At 33.7% G+C, this 12,964-nt stretch overlaps 1 protein-coding gene across 3 annotated transcripts in view; it reads left to right on the top strand.

Moving 5' to 3' along the window:
- Positions 1-2,230: 2,230 nt before the first annotated feature.
- LOC106457759 overlaps positions 2,231-12,964 on the top strand; it is a 69,826-nt gene continuing 59,092 nt past the window's right edge. For 2 of the 3 annotated variants that reach the window (XM_022383792.1, XM_013917204.2), the window contains exon 1: positions 2,231-2,537. The gene's annotated coding sequence lies outside the window, so the exon portion shown is untranslated. The remainder of the gene's footprint in view (positions 2,538-12,964) is intronic. The other variant, XM_022383793.1, reaches the window with a different exon arrangement.

The raw sequence follows: 12,964 nt of genomic DNA, 5'->3' as shown, positions 1-12,964 counted from the left end.
ATGGCCTTCAAAAAGTTGACGACTCTACATGTTTCGACGTTACAAAAAAACAAAGTGTGAAAAACTACCTGAAGTACCCCACTCTGGTTATGTTGTTCTGACAGTGCAAGCCACAGGAAGTGGCATAATTGTGTGAGTACGTTCTTTAGGTAGTAACTGGATTATTTAACTCCTTTAAAACGGTGGATAACATCCAAAATATAGTTTTTTACGCTTTACCTTAATAGACTAGACGATAATAAAATATTCCATCGCGCTCGACTTTTGGGAAGTTAGTTTAAAAGAGTACGACAGCCATTTCAATCATCTTCCTTAACCAACACAACCACCAGATATCAATTCAATCAAGCATCTTTGAGGTAAACTTGGACGTCGCATCCGCCATCACGTGCTTTCTCCTGAGTAAAATAAAGGTACACACACATACACATTTCATGGATATTTGACACCTTTTCTTAACCTCTCCTTCTTAATACAAATTCGATACAAACAGTATAAATATAAAAGTTATATATAAATCTTCCTTCACTGCATAAGTGTTTAAAATGTCTACATATTCTAAATGGATGAACTGAGAAAATCTTGGCCTTGGAAACAGAACACAAATTTTAAATGCGTACGTTTTATCAAATAGCTGTTTTTAACTTGATACCTTATCTATTTAAAAATGACCTCTAAACAATCAACTTCAAAAGTATTACATTTCAATGTTTTTCACGTTATTTTTTTTTTTTGCAATTTTAGCCAGCTTATAGATAGTTGTCGGTTGAGTAGGTTTATAATGAAAACTGTTTCATCTAGAGTAGAAAAGCGGCAAATTGTTCAGTATTAATTGTTTATACAATTTAAATTCATATGATAATGTATTAAAAATATAATACACATACTCTAAATATAATAATAATATATTAAACAAATACTGTTTTAAGAATTTCTGTCCTTTCAACTACATATCGGCTCGGCATGGCCGGATGGTTAGGGCGCTCGAGTCGCAATCTGAGTGTCGTCCCACCAAACATGCTCGCTTTTTCAGCCGTGGGGGCGTATAATGTGACGGTCAATCCCACTATTCGTTGGTAAAAGAGTAACCCAAGAGTTGGCGTGGGTGGTGACGACTAGCTGCCTTCCCTCTTGTCTTACACTGCTAAATTAAGGACGGCTAGCGCAGATAGTCCTCGTGTAGCTTTGCACGAAATTCAAAACAAATGAACTACATATAAAAGCTTTATATAATTGAATTCAAAACGAACTATTACTTATTCATCAAAAATAAAATATTAATTAAATGAAAACTAAAGACACGATGAATTATGCATTTACTTTAAAAAAAAACTCTTATTTACTATTTTCGAATAGTTTACCATTTTTCTTCAGGAAGAAGAATAGTGAACTATTCGAAAGCGCTCGAGTTGTGGCTCTTGTTTGAAAATCATTACAACTTAAGTTAAAACTGTTGTAGTTGCAAATCCATACCCCCTGGATATTTAATTCATTACATATAAAATCAGAACAATTTTACGAGGTTATGATGATGGTACTAGCGTCTCAGTACGTAGTAATTCGAAAATAATCAATAACTTTTGTGAAGTATTTACATTTTGAAATGACTGCAACACTTCTTTGAATTGCCATCTGCTGACTTCAAAATTCGTATATTATCTGACAATTCAATGTTTATATTTTATAGGATTACAAAACATAAACACTACATCATGTTGTTGTTATCAAATGACACTGTAACATATTTCTAATGATAAATGTTCATTTATTTAATTTCATTAACTTCTTTTGTTTAATCAAATACTGAGTAATTGGTGGCTTCTTTTTACTTAAAACTTTCATGTAAGGTTTTTTAAAATCTTACTAATGGAGAACGCTGAAGAAAAGTTTATCACTGACAAATTAGCGTAAATAATATTAACAAAGTCAAATTTAATTTAAGAGAGCATGTGAAAACAAAATCCCAAGTATTACATCAATCATTTCCTTATAATTCCCTATTTAGGTAGCTGCTTTTCCGTGTGTTCCTCTGAAGGCAGAAAATTCTAAATCCGCGTTAAATGGTTTCCCAGCTGACCCTGGTTTTTGAACACATGCCTTACTGACCCGAGGAAATCATACCTACCTCTTTCTTGAATTCTGATTGGTTCGCCTGGTCAGAACACATTCCATCGATGTTCTAGCAACGGCAACAGGTCTACTGTGGCCCGCGGAAAACCTTACTTGTCTGGTGAAACGAGGAACAAGCGTGGGGCGGCTCATCGGTTCACAAGCTTCTGCGTATGTAGACGCACAAAACACACGCGGTGTTACAAAGTAGGAGAGTTATATGTTTTTCCATTAATGTTGTTTCAGGTTCTTGAGATGATATCGCTGGCAGTATCAAGTTTCAGTTCATGTTTAACTATGGATTACTGAAATTTTATCATCTTGGGTGTGGTGAAAAGTTAAAAAGCAAAGTTTCCGTTAAACTTCTTCGAAAGTTTCACGTTGTCCATGAATACGTTCATCTCTAAAGAAGCAGAAGACGACTCAAGGTAAGACTTTGATTTTATTCTAGAAAAGGAAGTTGGTCGAGTTAACGTTAAGCAGTTTTGTTTCAAAAAATCAGACAGATAGCTAGAATTTATGTATGTATGACAAGGAAGGTTTTTATATATTTGTCTTTATAACTTGCATTCGTAGACTAGAAATCCACTTTGTCCTTCGAGGTTGCTGACAAATCAATTTAATTTGATCCAACAAGGCATTGATAAGAAAAACAAAGAAACAGTGTTTTTCATTTACTGTTTTTCAAGATAAAGTTAGTTTAGTAGAAGAAAACTGGATTTTGATATAATATTTTTACTAATTATATATATGCCCCCCAGTGGCACAGCGGTATGTCTGCGGACTTACAACGCTAGAAACCGGGTTTCGATACCCGTGGTGGGCAGAGCACAGATAGCCCTTGTGTAGCTTTGTACATAATTAAAAACAACAAACAAACAAACTAATTATATATATATATATATATATATATATATATATATCTACCCACAAGATAAATGAATATGAAAAGTTATATGTGTGGTATTTTGAAATGTCTTTTACTATATTTATAAAGGAATTTCAAAATACGCAGCACTAATTATACTAATTTATTCTCATGCATTATTCTGCCAGACAAGATGTTTGAACTATTAAAAAATAAATGTATATATCAATCTATTATTCGATTTTCTACATGTCAATGAGTTATACTGGTTTCGTGGAATTCCACCACTCATCAGTAACCCTTATCCAGGATTACTGATCAAGGGAGAAATTATGCGAAACCGGTATAAGTCAGTTACAAGTGGTAAGTCGAATGAAAGATTGGGTTTCACACTTATTTTTTGATATAAAAAGTTAATTATACATATGTTGAGAATTAAAACACATAATTAACCTGGAACAAAGTGAGTTTCGAACTTGACATATTCAGTAGAGTGTGAACGGTATAGTATTCAGTAGATAGTATATAATATACATATTGTTTACTGTACATAGATAGGTATCTTTTAAAATCTTATTGATCCTTTGACATCTGCCTTGAAACACAGTATATTGTGGCGTTCCGGAGCTACAAAGTTACCACAGAAAAATATAATAAGTTGCATTACAAATTGACAATGACTTTCTCACACGTGTGATAACGCAATAACGATATAGGAAATCAAGAAGAAAATCACAGGAGCGATCAAAAATGTCGTACATCATCTCTAAATAAGATATATTCCTCAAACCTAACGTAAGAGCTGCAACTTACAGAAATACTTATCACCAGTAAATAAACTCAAACGAAGCTAATAATTACACCTGTGAGGATAAGTAGAATGGTTATATTTTAATTAAGTTAACAAATGTCAGGATGTGATGGTTTTATCTGCATGATTTAACGAAATAAACACGAACAAAGTGGTCCGGCATGGCCAGGTAACGTAACAATCGCCAGACTTTTGATCCAGCACAACAATCTATGAACATTTTAGCTAATCCGAGATACTACACCATCATAAAAATGAAAGCTTGGTTAACGAAGCGATCAGCCGTTAGTTTTAAGGTCGGTGTACAACAATATGTAACAAAAACCACAAGAGCATTATGTATCACCACAGGTGAAATGCACCGAAGTGAACTTTCAGTTAGGATTTGTTTTTATTCGTTATTTAAAATTTGTAAACATTAACAAAAATGTGCAGACAACTTTAGGAAAAAAAAATCCTTTTTAACAGTACAGTATTAATTCTTAAATTATGTGCATTGTTTATTAACAGCAACAACAAAATGAAAGTAAATTTGTACAATGTTTTTTCGTGCGAGTGAATTAGAATAGGGGTGAATTTCTGCCAAATCTATAAATTTATCAAACTTTCAACATTCAATATTTTAGAAGAAAAAAAATTAAACTAAAATAGCCCCCCAGTGGCACAGTGGTATGTCTGCAGACTTACAACGCTAGGAACCGGGCTTCGATACCCGTGGTGGGCAGAGCATAGATAGCCCATTGTTTAGCTTTGTGCTTAACTTCAAAACAAACAAACTAAAATAAAACCTTGTTTTTCGTTCTGAATCTAAGATATTTCTTACTTGTCACAGACAAATGATTCATTCACTGTCTAGATTTTTGGTTATGGCGCTCGACTCACAATTTGCGGATCGCGAGTTTGGATTCCAATATTTGTCTTAACGATCATTTAGCCGTGGGGACGTTATAATGTGATGGTCAATCCCTTTATTCGATTAGAGTACCCCAAGAGCTGGCAGTAGGTGGTGTTAATTAGCTGCCTTCCCTCTAGTCTATCATTTCTAAATCGGGGACAGCTAACGTAGATAGTCTTCGAGTAGCTTTGCGCGAAATTTAACAAACAAGTTTTATTACTTGTTTTTCCGACGCTTTTAAAGAGGAGAATGAGACAGCTGTGACTATAAAATAAAGTTTTACTTGCTTTAATACGAAAATATTTTCACCTAAATATATGTCCAACGAACAAATATAGACTACAGAGCTCGAGGGAATAAAAATAGCAGTATAATGGCCTAGTAATAGCTAAACAGATAGATGTTCAATGCTGGATTGCAAGAGTTTAAGATTGACTAATCGTTTCTTTTTATGGGTTGATAAGCTTGTCCAAACCTAACAACACGTGAATTTTCCCATAGTTCAACTGTTAAGAAGTGTAGATCTTAATGCAGACAAAAGCAAGTCAAGCAGCAATTGAGAAGGTTGCTAGTTTAAGGTAGATGCACTTAAGTAATTCCCGATGATAACAAATATGCAATTAGATATCACACAGAACAAAACTGATGCAACAACATCATATGTATTGTGAGGCCATAATACAACACACATCCCGAAAAAACAACAACATGCTAACAGAGAATATCGCAACGCATATAACGAGGTATAACAAAACACATATTGACCTACTATCTCTAATTAGTAACAGTTTCTTGATCACAATAAAACTAGTAATCTAGATTAGGGATAAAATAATGTAAAACGTGACGTATTCATAAGTGAAGAAAATTATGTATAATAACTTGATTAGAAATACTTAATGCCACATACGATATTTGAATTACACGTCGCCTCTTTGGGGGGGGGGGGAGTCTGATAAGATATATATATATATAACAAGTTAGCACTATTAATAGATATTTTGCATTTCATATGTTTACCTTTACAAACCTTAACATTGACAACTCCGAAAAAATGGAGAAGTAAAACAAAGACCCCTAGGTTTTGAATTAAAGTTTTAAAAAGAGGGTCACTTCAAAAAACACACTGACCCGTTGCTGTAAAATATGCTAAGGTGTGAGAAGAATACATCAAATACTTTAAAAAGTAATGCTTTTTTAATTACAAATAATTGAAGATAACTGTGTGTAAACCTACTAGAAATACTAAATGTTCTAAATCAGAATTCCTACATGATTAGGAGGTACTGAATCATCAATTGGTCGTAATCCTTAAATCCGCTCAGAAGATTTAGGTTAGTCCTAGGCCAACAATAAATAAACCTTATAAGTGTAATTTTACTTACTAACTCTAATCAGCAAAATTTAACAAAACTAACAATAGAGAAAAATGTGATTCATTTACTTACAAAACGCAAGAACATCAGCTGTTTTATGCTTAAATCTATACAAAAGTCAACAGATGCTAAAGAAAATGACTAAAATGAAATAACGATATGTTGATGTTTTTAGTGTGCGCCCCACAGCCTCCAAAACACTTTCAACTACGTATTTTGTAATATACCTACAGGAATAAACTTCTTTCTAATAAATTTTAACATTTTTAAGAGCCTGTTTATGATCAACATTAGACTAAGACCAAAACCAACAGAGAAGAATGAGAAATTAACGGCAGAATTCTAAGTTTACTTCTTCATCCAAGAATATTTTCAAATATAGAGCTATACACAGAATCTGAGATACGTTACACAAACAACAACTGAAATACTACTTAAACTTATGACCCTAAATCTGAATGTCATATTTTATTAAAGTTGATAGCAAGTAGTTATTTGTTTCTGAATCATTATTAAGATTACAGATAAACTCACACAAATATAGTGAAATAGAACTAGTTTGTTTTGTTTTATGTACACAAAATATATGAGCTGGTTTTAAAGTGCTTATTATATAGCATTTCAATTACAGTATTATGAAATGTATTTTGCATTACAAATGAAATAGTTTATTGTATATCTGATTTGTATATGTATGCTTGCTGTAACAATGTCGTTTAGAAAATTGTGTTAAGCCTTTTTACGATTTATGTTATTAATTAAAATCCTGGAATATTAGTTCCCTATTCAGTTTAGATACGGTTATTATTTCTTTCCTTACGAACGAATAGATATTATTGTTTGTTTTTTAATAGTTTTGTCGTGCTGGTTATTGTTTCCAATTGTGCATATTCACGGAAAACACATCTACACATTTAACCTCGATTTACCACGTTACAAACCGGAATTGATTTTTTTCTGTTTTCCATCCATGAAGCGGCCTATTCAAAGACAACAACAAACAACAAAATAACTCGCATTTGTTTCGAACTAAGTTATAGTTGAACCACATAAGTATACTTTGCTACATAATGCTTCAAATTATGCTAATGTTTTGTAGTTATTTTTTAAGACACCTTTTTAATTATGCTTTTAAAACATATCTTGATAACGTATGTTTATGTAAAGTTCCAGTGTTAATAAACTTACAAAGTTTGCCACAAATTCTTTGAATAGGGACATTTTCATGAAATACCTAATACTAATTAAAAGCCAAAACTCAAGTTTGTTATGTAAAGTTACGGTATTTTTCATACAAATTAAGAAAGAAAAACGTACATAAAAATCAAAACGAATCTTGTGAAATAAAAAACTGAATTTCAAATAAGACTGTAGCTGTAAGTAGCCTGCGATTTCTAATTAACTATTTCAATAAGTTTATACAAGTCCAAACGGTTCTCCTTGTAGTCACAATATTTGTGACATTTTTGTGCTAATTTTACATACAATAAACTTATAAAAATATGAATTAATTTCCACGAAGGTCCCTGGAGGGATAACCTGTTTTAACCACTCGCACTACTATATAGTAATGTGTTGTCTGTCAGTCAGTCAGTAGACACTAAAATGACGTCACATAACAGACGCTTAACGTTGCAATTTGTACTGTCGTGACGTCAGTAAAACATGCATAACGAAAATAATTATGTACTCTGTAGGATACAACGCAGCATGACATATGAACTTCAAAAGCAATAAATAAAATTATTTGTTCCTCTTAAGTTTGGTTTTATTTACTCTTGAAACAGAACACTTTCGGGGACTCTGCGGAAGTACATCTATTATTACAACAATGTTTCTCAGTGTTTTTTGATTGCTTAATGTCAGTTAAAATTAAATAGCAGTTGTATGATGGAATGGAAAGCTAATTATATTTATATATAAACATTTATAAATATTGCCTAATCGCCCTTGAGCTTTCTTACTTAAAATAAGTTATCAAAAATCATTCAAGGACGACTGGTAATATAAAAAAAATTAAAATGTTTTGTAAAATAAAATGAAACAATTCATCCCTCATAATTTTAAATAAATAAAAATATTTAATATGCATGTATCCCCAAATTTACGCTACATAAAATTCCAAGTACAGGGTAAGTAGTAAAAACAAATTAATAGAAGACGTGTTAACATATATCCTTTTTGGTTAATATCACTTGTGAACTTGTTCTGTTGGAATATTGTTACTCTGGAAAGGCATTTTAGTCACGTGATAGTGGTTCAAGTTTGTCAACTGAAATGCTACGTGAATACCATATAAGTGATCGTGGTCGACCGTAAGGCTAGGGGTTTCAAAATCTCTGGTTGTTGATGCGGCTCAGCATCTTAATTAACTTTATCTAGAGCTGTTAAATTAATTGTATGAATAACCTAATTAGTGGATAAGGATTTTATTTACCACTAATATACATTGCAAAATGGGACTGATTTTAATTCCGCATTTGGATTCTTACATACATTTTTGTTGTAGTTGTTTGTCTGTTTGTTTGTTTTTAGCGCGAAGGTAGACAATGGTTTATCTGCACTCTGTCCACTGCGGAGAATCGAACCCCGAGTTGTAGTGTTGTACATGCGTCCATAAACTTACCGCTCACTAACTGAGGGACTTTTATTTTTAACAGAAGGAGCTACAGTGAAAATTGTTGTGTGTTGTCAGTCATGCATTTCATCCTTTATGTAATATAACTTTTGTCGTTTCATGGACATTTGTGTAAAAAAAATATTTAATATATCATTCTCTCTTTCTCCATATATATATGTGTGTGTGTACCTCTTTTATATATGACTGTCACGGTTTCCATTGTTGGGCGAGTTCTATGAAAAGAAGAATCCAAAGTCAGTTTACATAATTATAACGGAAGTGTTTTATTTTTCTGACTACAACTCATAAGAGTTCCACGAAACTAGTAATAAAGTTAACTTCACAGATAACACTAAACAGTAATTTATTTGCTAATTTATCTCGTACATACGGTACTTGTTTCTTTTACTTCATTGAAAACACAAATTCAAAATTTAAAGTGCTAAGCTAACTGGCTGGCTCAATAATCAATCAGCAATATCCTCTAGCTTCGCTTAACACGCGCTTTATGTCGTTCATATCGTTTCCTGAACTCTCGAAAAAGTTTGTCATTAAGATATGCGAACATCATGTGACATTAAAAACTCGATCTAGCCAGAAACAATATAATGGATACGATAAAAAAATCATAGCCTACAAAACTTCTTTCTCTCTAGACTGTGAAGTCCCTTGAACAACCCTATCTAGATTGTGAAGTCCCTTGAACAACCCTATCTAGATTGTGAAGTCCCTTAAACAACCCTATCTAGATTGTGAAGTCCCTTGAACAACCCTATCTAGACTGTGAAGTCCCTTGAACAACCCTATCTAGACTGTGAAGTCCCTTGAACAACCCTATCTAGATTGTGAAGTCCCTTGAACAATCCTATTACATAACAAAGAACACGATGGTATATTATATACACTAAAACTTCCAAAAAATACAAACAAAAAACACACACCCAATAAATAAACTTTTGATAATTAACAACAATATTATCAACTACAGATATTACGATTATTCATTAATTATGTAAAACAAAGTGCAATAACAATTTTGTTTTATCAAAAGTAAATCTTCTTTCTTTGCTTATTTACTTTTCCTAAACTGTTTAGCCACCAAATATTTTTTTATATTTTTCATTTCTATGTCTTATGGTATGCCATCTTGCCCTTTATCGTCACTTGCTGGCTTGTCACTAGGCGAGTTCTCTTTAGGTAGATGGTCGAAAGAATCCACTGGTGATACTTTAGAAGTAACCTCGACCAAAACCTAGGTCATTCCAACAAGTTGATTTACTTCTGGTGAAATATTCTCCGAAGCTAACCATTTGCCCATTTACCCGCCGAAGTGATTCCACAGATGATCACAATGGACGATCTTTGGCTTGGATCACCTGTCTTTCTGTCCTCTGATCTTTTGCACTTTAAGTTGGTTGTCTCTATTATCTTGTGCCTTTCTCTTGTTGCCACTAGAAGTCCGGCTTCTGGTGGTGTAGTTGGCATGTAGTGCTCAAAACCTTCCTGGACAAAGACTGTAAAAAACTGTTCGAAATTAGCCTTGGGTCACATTTGTGTTTCTACATGAAGTATATTACTTATATGCACTCTTCCTGTACATCAATTAATCACACATTATGTTGTGTAGACAAGGTTTTTTCATGGTGAAAATGACTTTTATCTTTTCTCGTATTGAACTTTATGAACTTTTTTTCCACCTTTTATTATCAAATGGGGTATTTTCAGTTGAACTTTGCCCCTTAAGTCCAGCTAATTCCTCTTTTTCCAATGTCTGTTTGAGTTCATGGACTCATTCTCGGGTATTACCTCTTTGTTTTGTTATCATATGTTTGTTTCTCACAGTCTCGGCTGTGATCCCATGTTTACCTTGTTTTTACCCTTTTTGAGAGCAACTTTAATTTTCTACAGGCTTTTACCCGAAATTCCTGACAATATGTCGTTTTAACCTACTACAAGTTAAACACATTATTTTGATGGTTATTTCTTCCATTCTGAATAAACAGTTGTCAACTTAATTCTTTGATTTTATTCTAAACTTCTACCAGAGGGAGTTGATGTTTTCAACGACTTCATCTGAAGATCCCATAATTCCTAGATGGTGCTTTTAGTATTTATTTACTCTTTAATTTATTCAAGTTCCATCGCCAACTAAACAGTTTCCTTTAAAGATATACGCCTACTTTGCTTAAACCTAATTCGCAAATCCTCATCCACTATGGCATCTATAAATTGGTCACATGCCAACGAGTCAATCATTTCACGTGGAGAATCTAGGTACGATAATTGTGCAAGCCCTTCCACATCTTCAGTAAGTTCAAGTAACGTCTTGTTCTTCCTCCTTATTTTGCCCCTAGACTTTACTTTAGCAACTTATTTCTTATTACACTCCAACTCTATTTAATATGGCAGCCATTAATACCTGGTGGTTGTTGGAAGGTTACTTAATTTTGTTAAAGCTGGTACTTTTGAATAAACAACAAAATGAATAGCTTGTTGTTCGCTACTCCGTCCACTCATATTAGAAATTATTTCAAGCAACCTCTGATATACCTTCCAGTTAATGTTGATAAAAGCATTTTATTTCTCTGGCTACAAGTTCCACAACTTACAAGAGTTCCAAGTAACTAATAATGGCCGAGCTTCACAGGTAACGCTAAACAGTCACTGACTTTCTAACTTTGATACTTCTCGTACCTCTGTTACTTCATAGAAAATAAAAACAAATTCAAAATTTACAGCGCTAAACTAACTAACTGACTAACTCAGTAATAAACCGAAAGTCTTCTCTGGTCTCACCTAACACTCATTTTATGTCGTTTAAACCGTTTCCTAAATATTCAAAAATATGTTTCGTCACTAAGACACACACTCATCAGGTGTAATTAAAAACTCCATCTAATCAAAAACAATAAAAACGTCTAAATGAAAATAACGTAGCTTAAAACAATATAATTTGATTTCAGACATACATAAAACGACAATAAAAATGTAAAGCCCTGTTTAAAAAATGTAATCTTAACCGTAAAAATTGAATTTGATCAGTTTTAGGACAATGCTTGGTCTAGTGGTAAACGTGCTGGGTTGCGTGTTGTTCGAGCTGCAATACGTCACCTTTTTATCTTGACAGTCGAACCGCGCTATTCAGTTCAGGTTTGGTTTGTTTTGAATTTTGCGCAAAGCTACATGAGAGCTATCTGTGCTAGCCGTCCCTAATTTAGCAGTGAAAGACTAGAGAGAAGGCAGCCACCCACCGCCAACATTTGGGCTACTCTTTTACCAACGAATAGTGGGATTGACCGACACATTATAATGCCCCACAGCTGAAATGGCGAGCATGTTTGGTGTGACAGGGATTCGAACTCGCGACCCGCAGATTGTGAGTCAAGCGCCCTAGCTAACTGGTCATGCTGGGCCCTATTTAGCTCAGAGCAACCATGTGTAGACAGCAGATGCTACTGGTTGTTTGCTTTCCCTCTGGTCAGCAGTACTAAATTAGGAATGGCTATGTATAAATCTTCGGAATCTCTGACTTGGCCGTTTACTCTATGTTTGGCATAAAGTTCCGTTGAGGGTGAATAACTAATAACAGTTACCGTTTAAGCTACAGTTGTCGTGTGTCATCCGTGACTTTAAATATCTGAAGTAATTAAGCAGGAAGCTGTTGTAAGTAATTTGCATTCTTTCAGATGTATCGACTTTTGGATGTCAGTGTCGAATGTGGATACAGCTATAGGCGTAAAACCTAGGAAAAGTTTTATAACATGTCCTGTGCTATGTATAATTCTAGCAAATTTCTATTCCCATATCATAAACTTTATTTTACAAATCATACGTTACAATGCAGGATTTTTATTCTTACAGGACCACTCGTATCTAATACGTGAGTCATAAGTGTGAATTCTCAGAAAATAGACCATGGACGTAGATAGAGAAGGGGCTGAGTTCTTAGCTTTCCACATAGTTTTAAAATAAAAAATATGTATAAAAAATTTGAATTAGAAATTAACACTTCTTACAAATTTAAAATCAAAATGGGATTTTTCAGAATAAGAGGGTATACACGAGTTTATAGTTACCTAAAATATGTATGATCTTGAGTATAAACTCTTTATGCTTTATCACCCTTCCCATAACTTTGCCTTTGCCCGGCATGGCCAGGTGGATAAGGCGCTCGACTCACAATCTGAGGGTCTCGGGTTCGAATCCGCATCCCACCAAACATGCTCGCCCTTTCAGCCGTGGGGGCGTTATAATGTGACGGTCAATCCCACTATTCGTTGGTAAA

This window comes from Limulus polyphemus, unplaced genomic scaffold (assembly GCF_000517525.1).
Source record: "Limulus polyphemus unplaced genomic scaffold, Limulus_polyphemus-2.1.2 Scaffold371, whole genome shotgun sequence".
NCBI classification, from domain to species: domain Eukaryota; kingdom Metazoa; phylum Arthropoda; class Merostomata; order Xiphosura; family Limulidae; genus Limulus; species Limulus polyphemus.
This window is presented reverse-complemented; position numbering and strand designations above follow the sequence as displayed.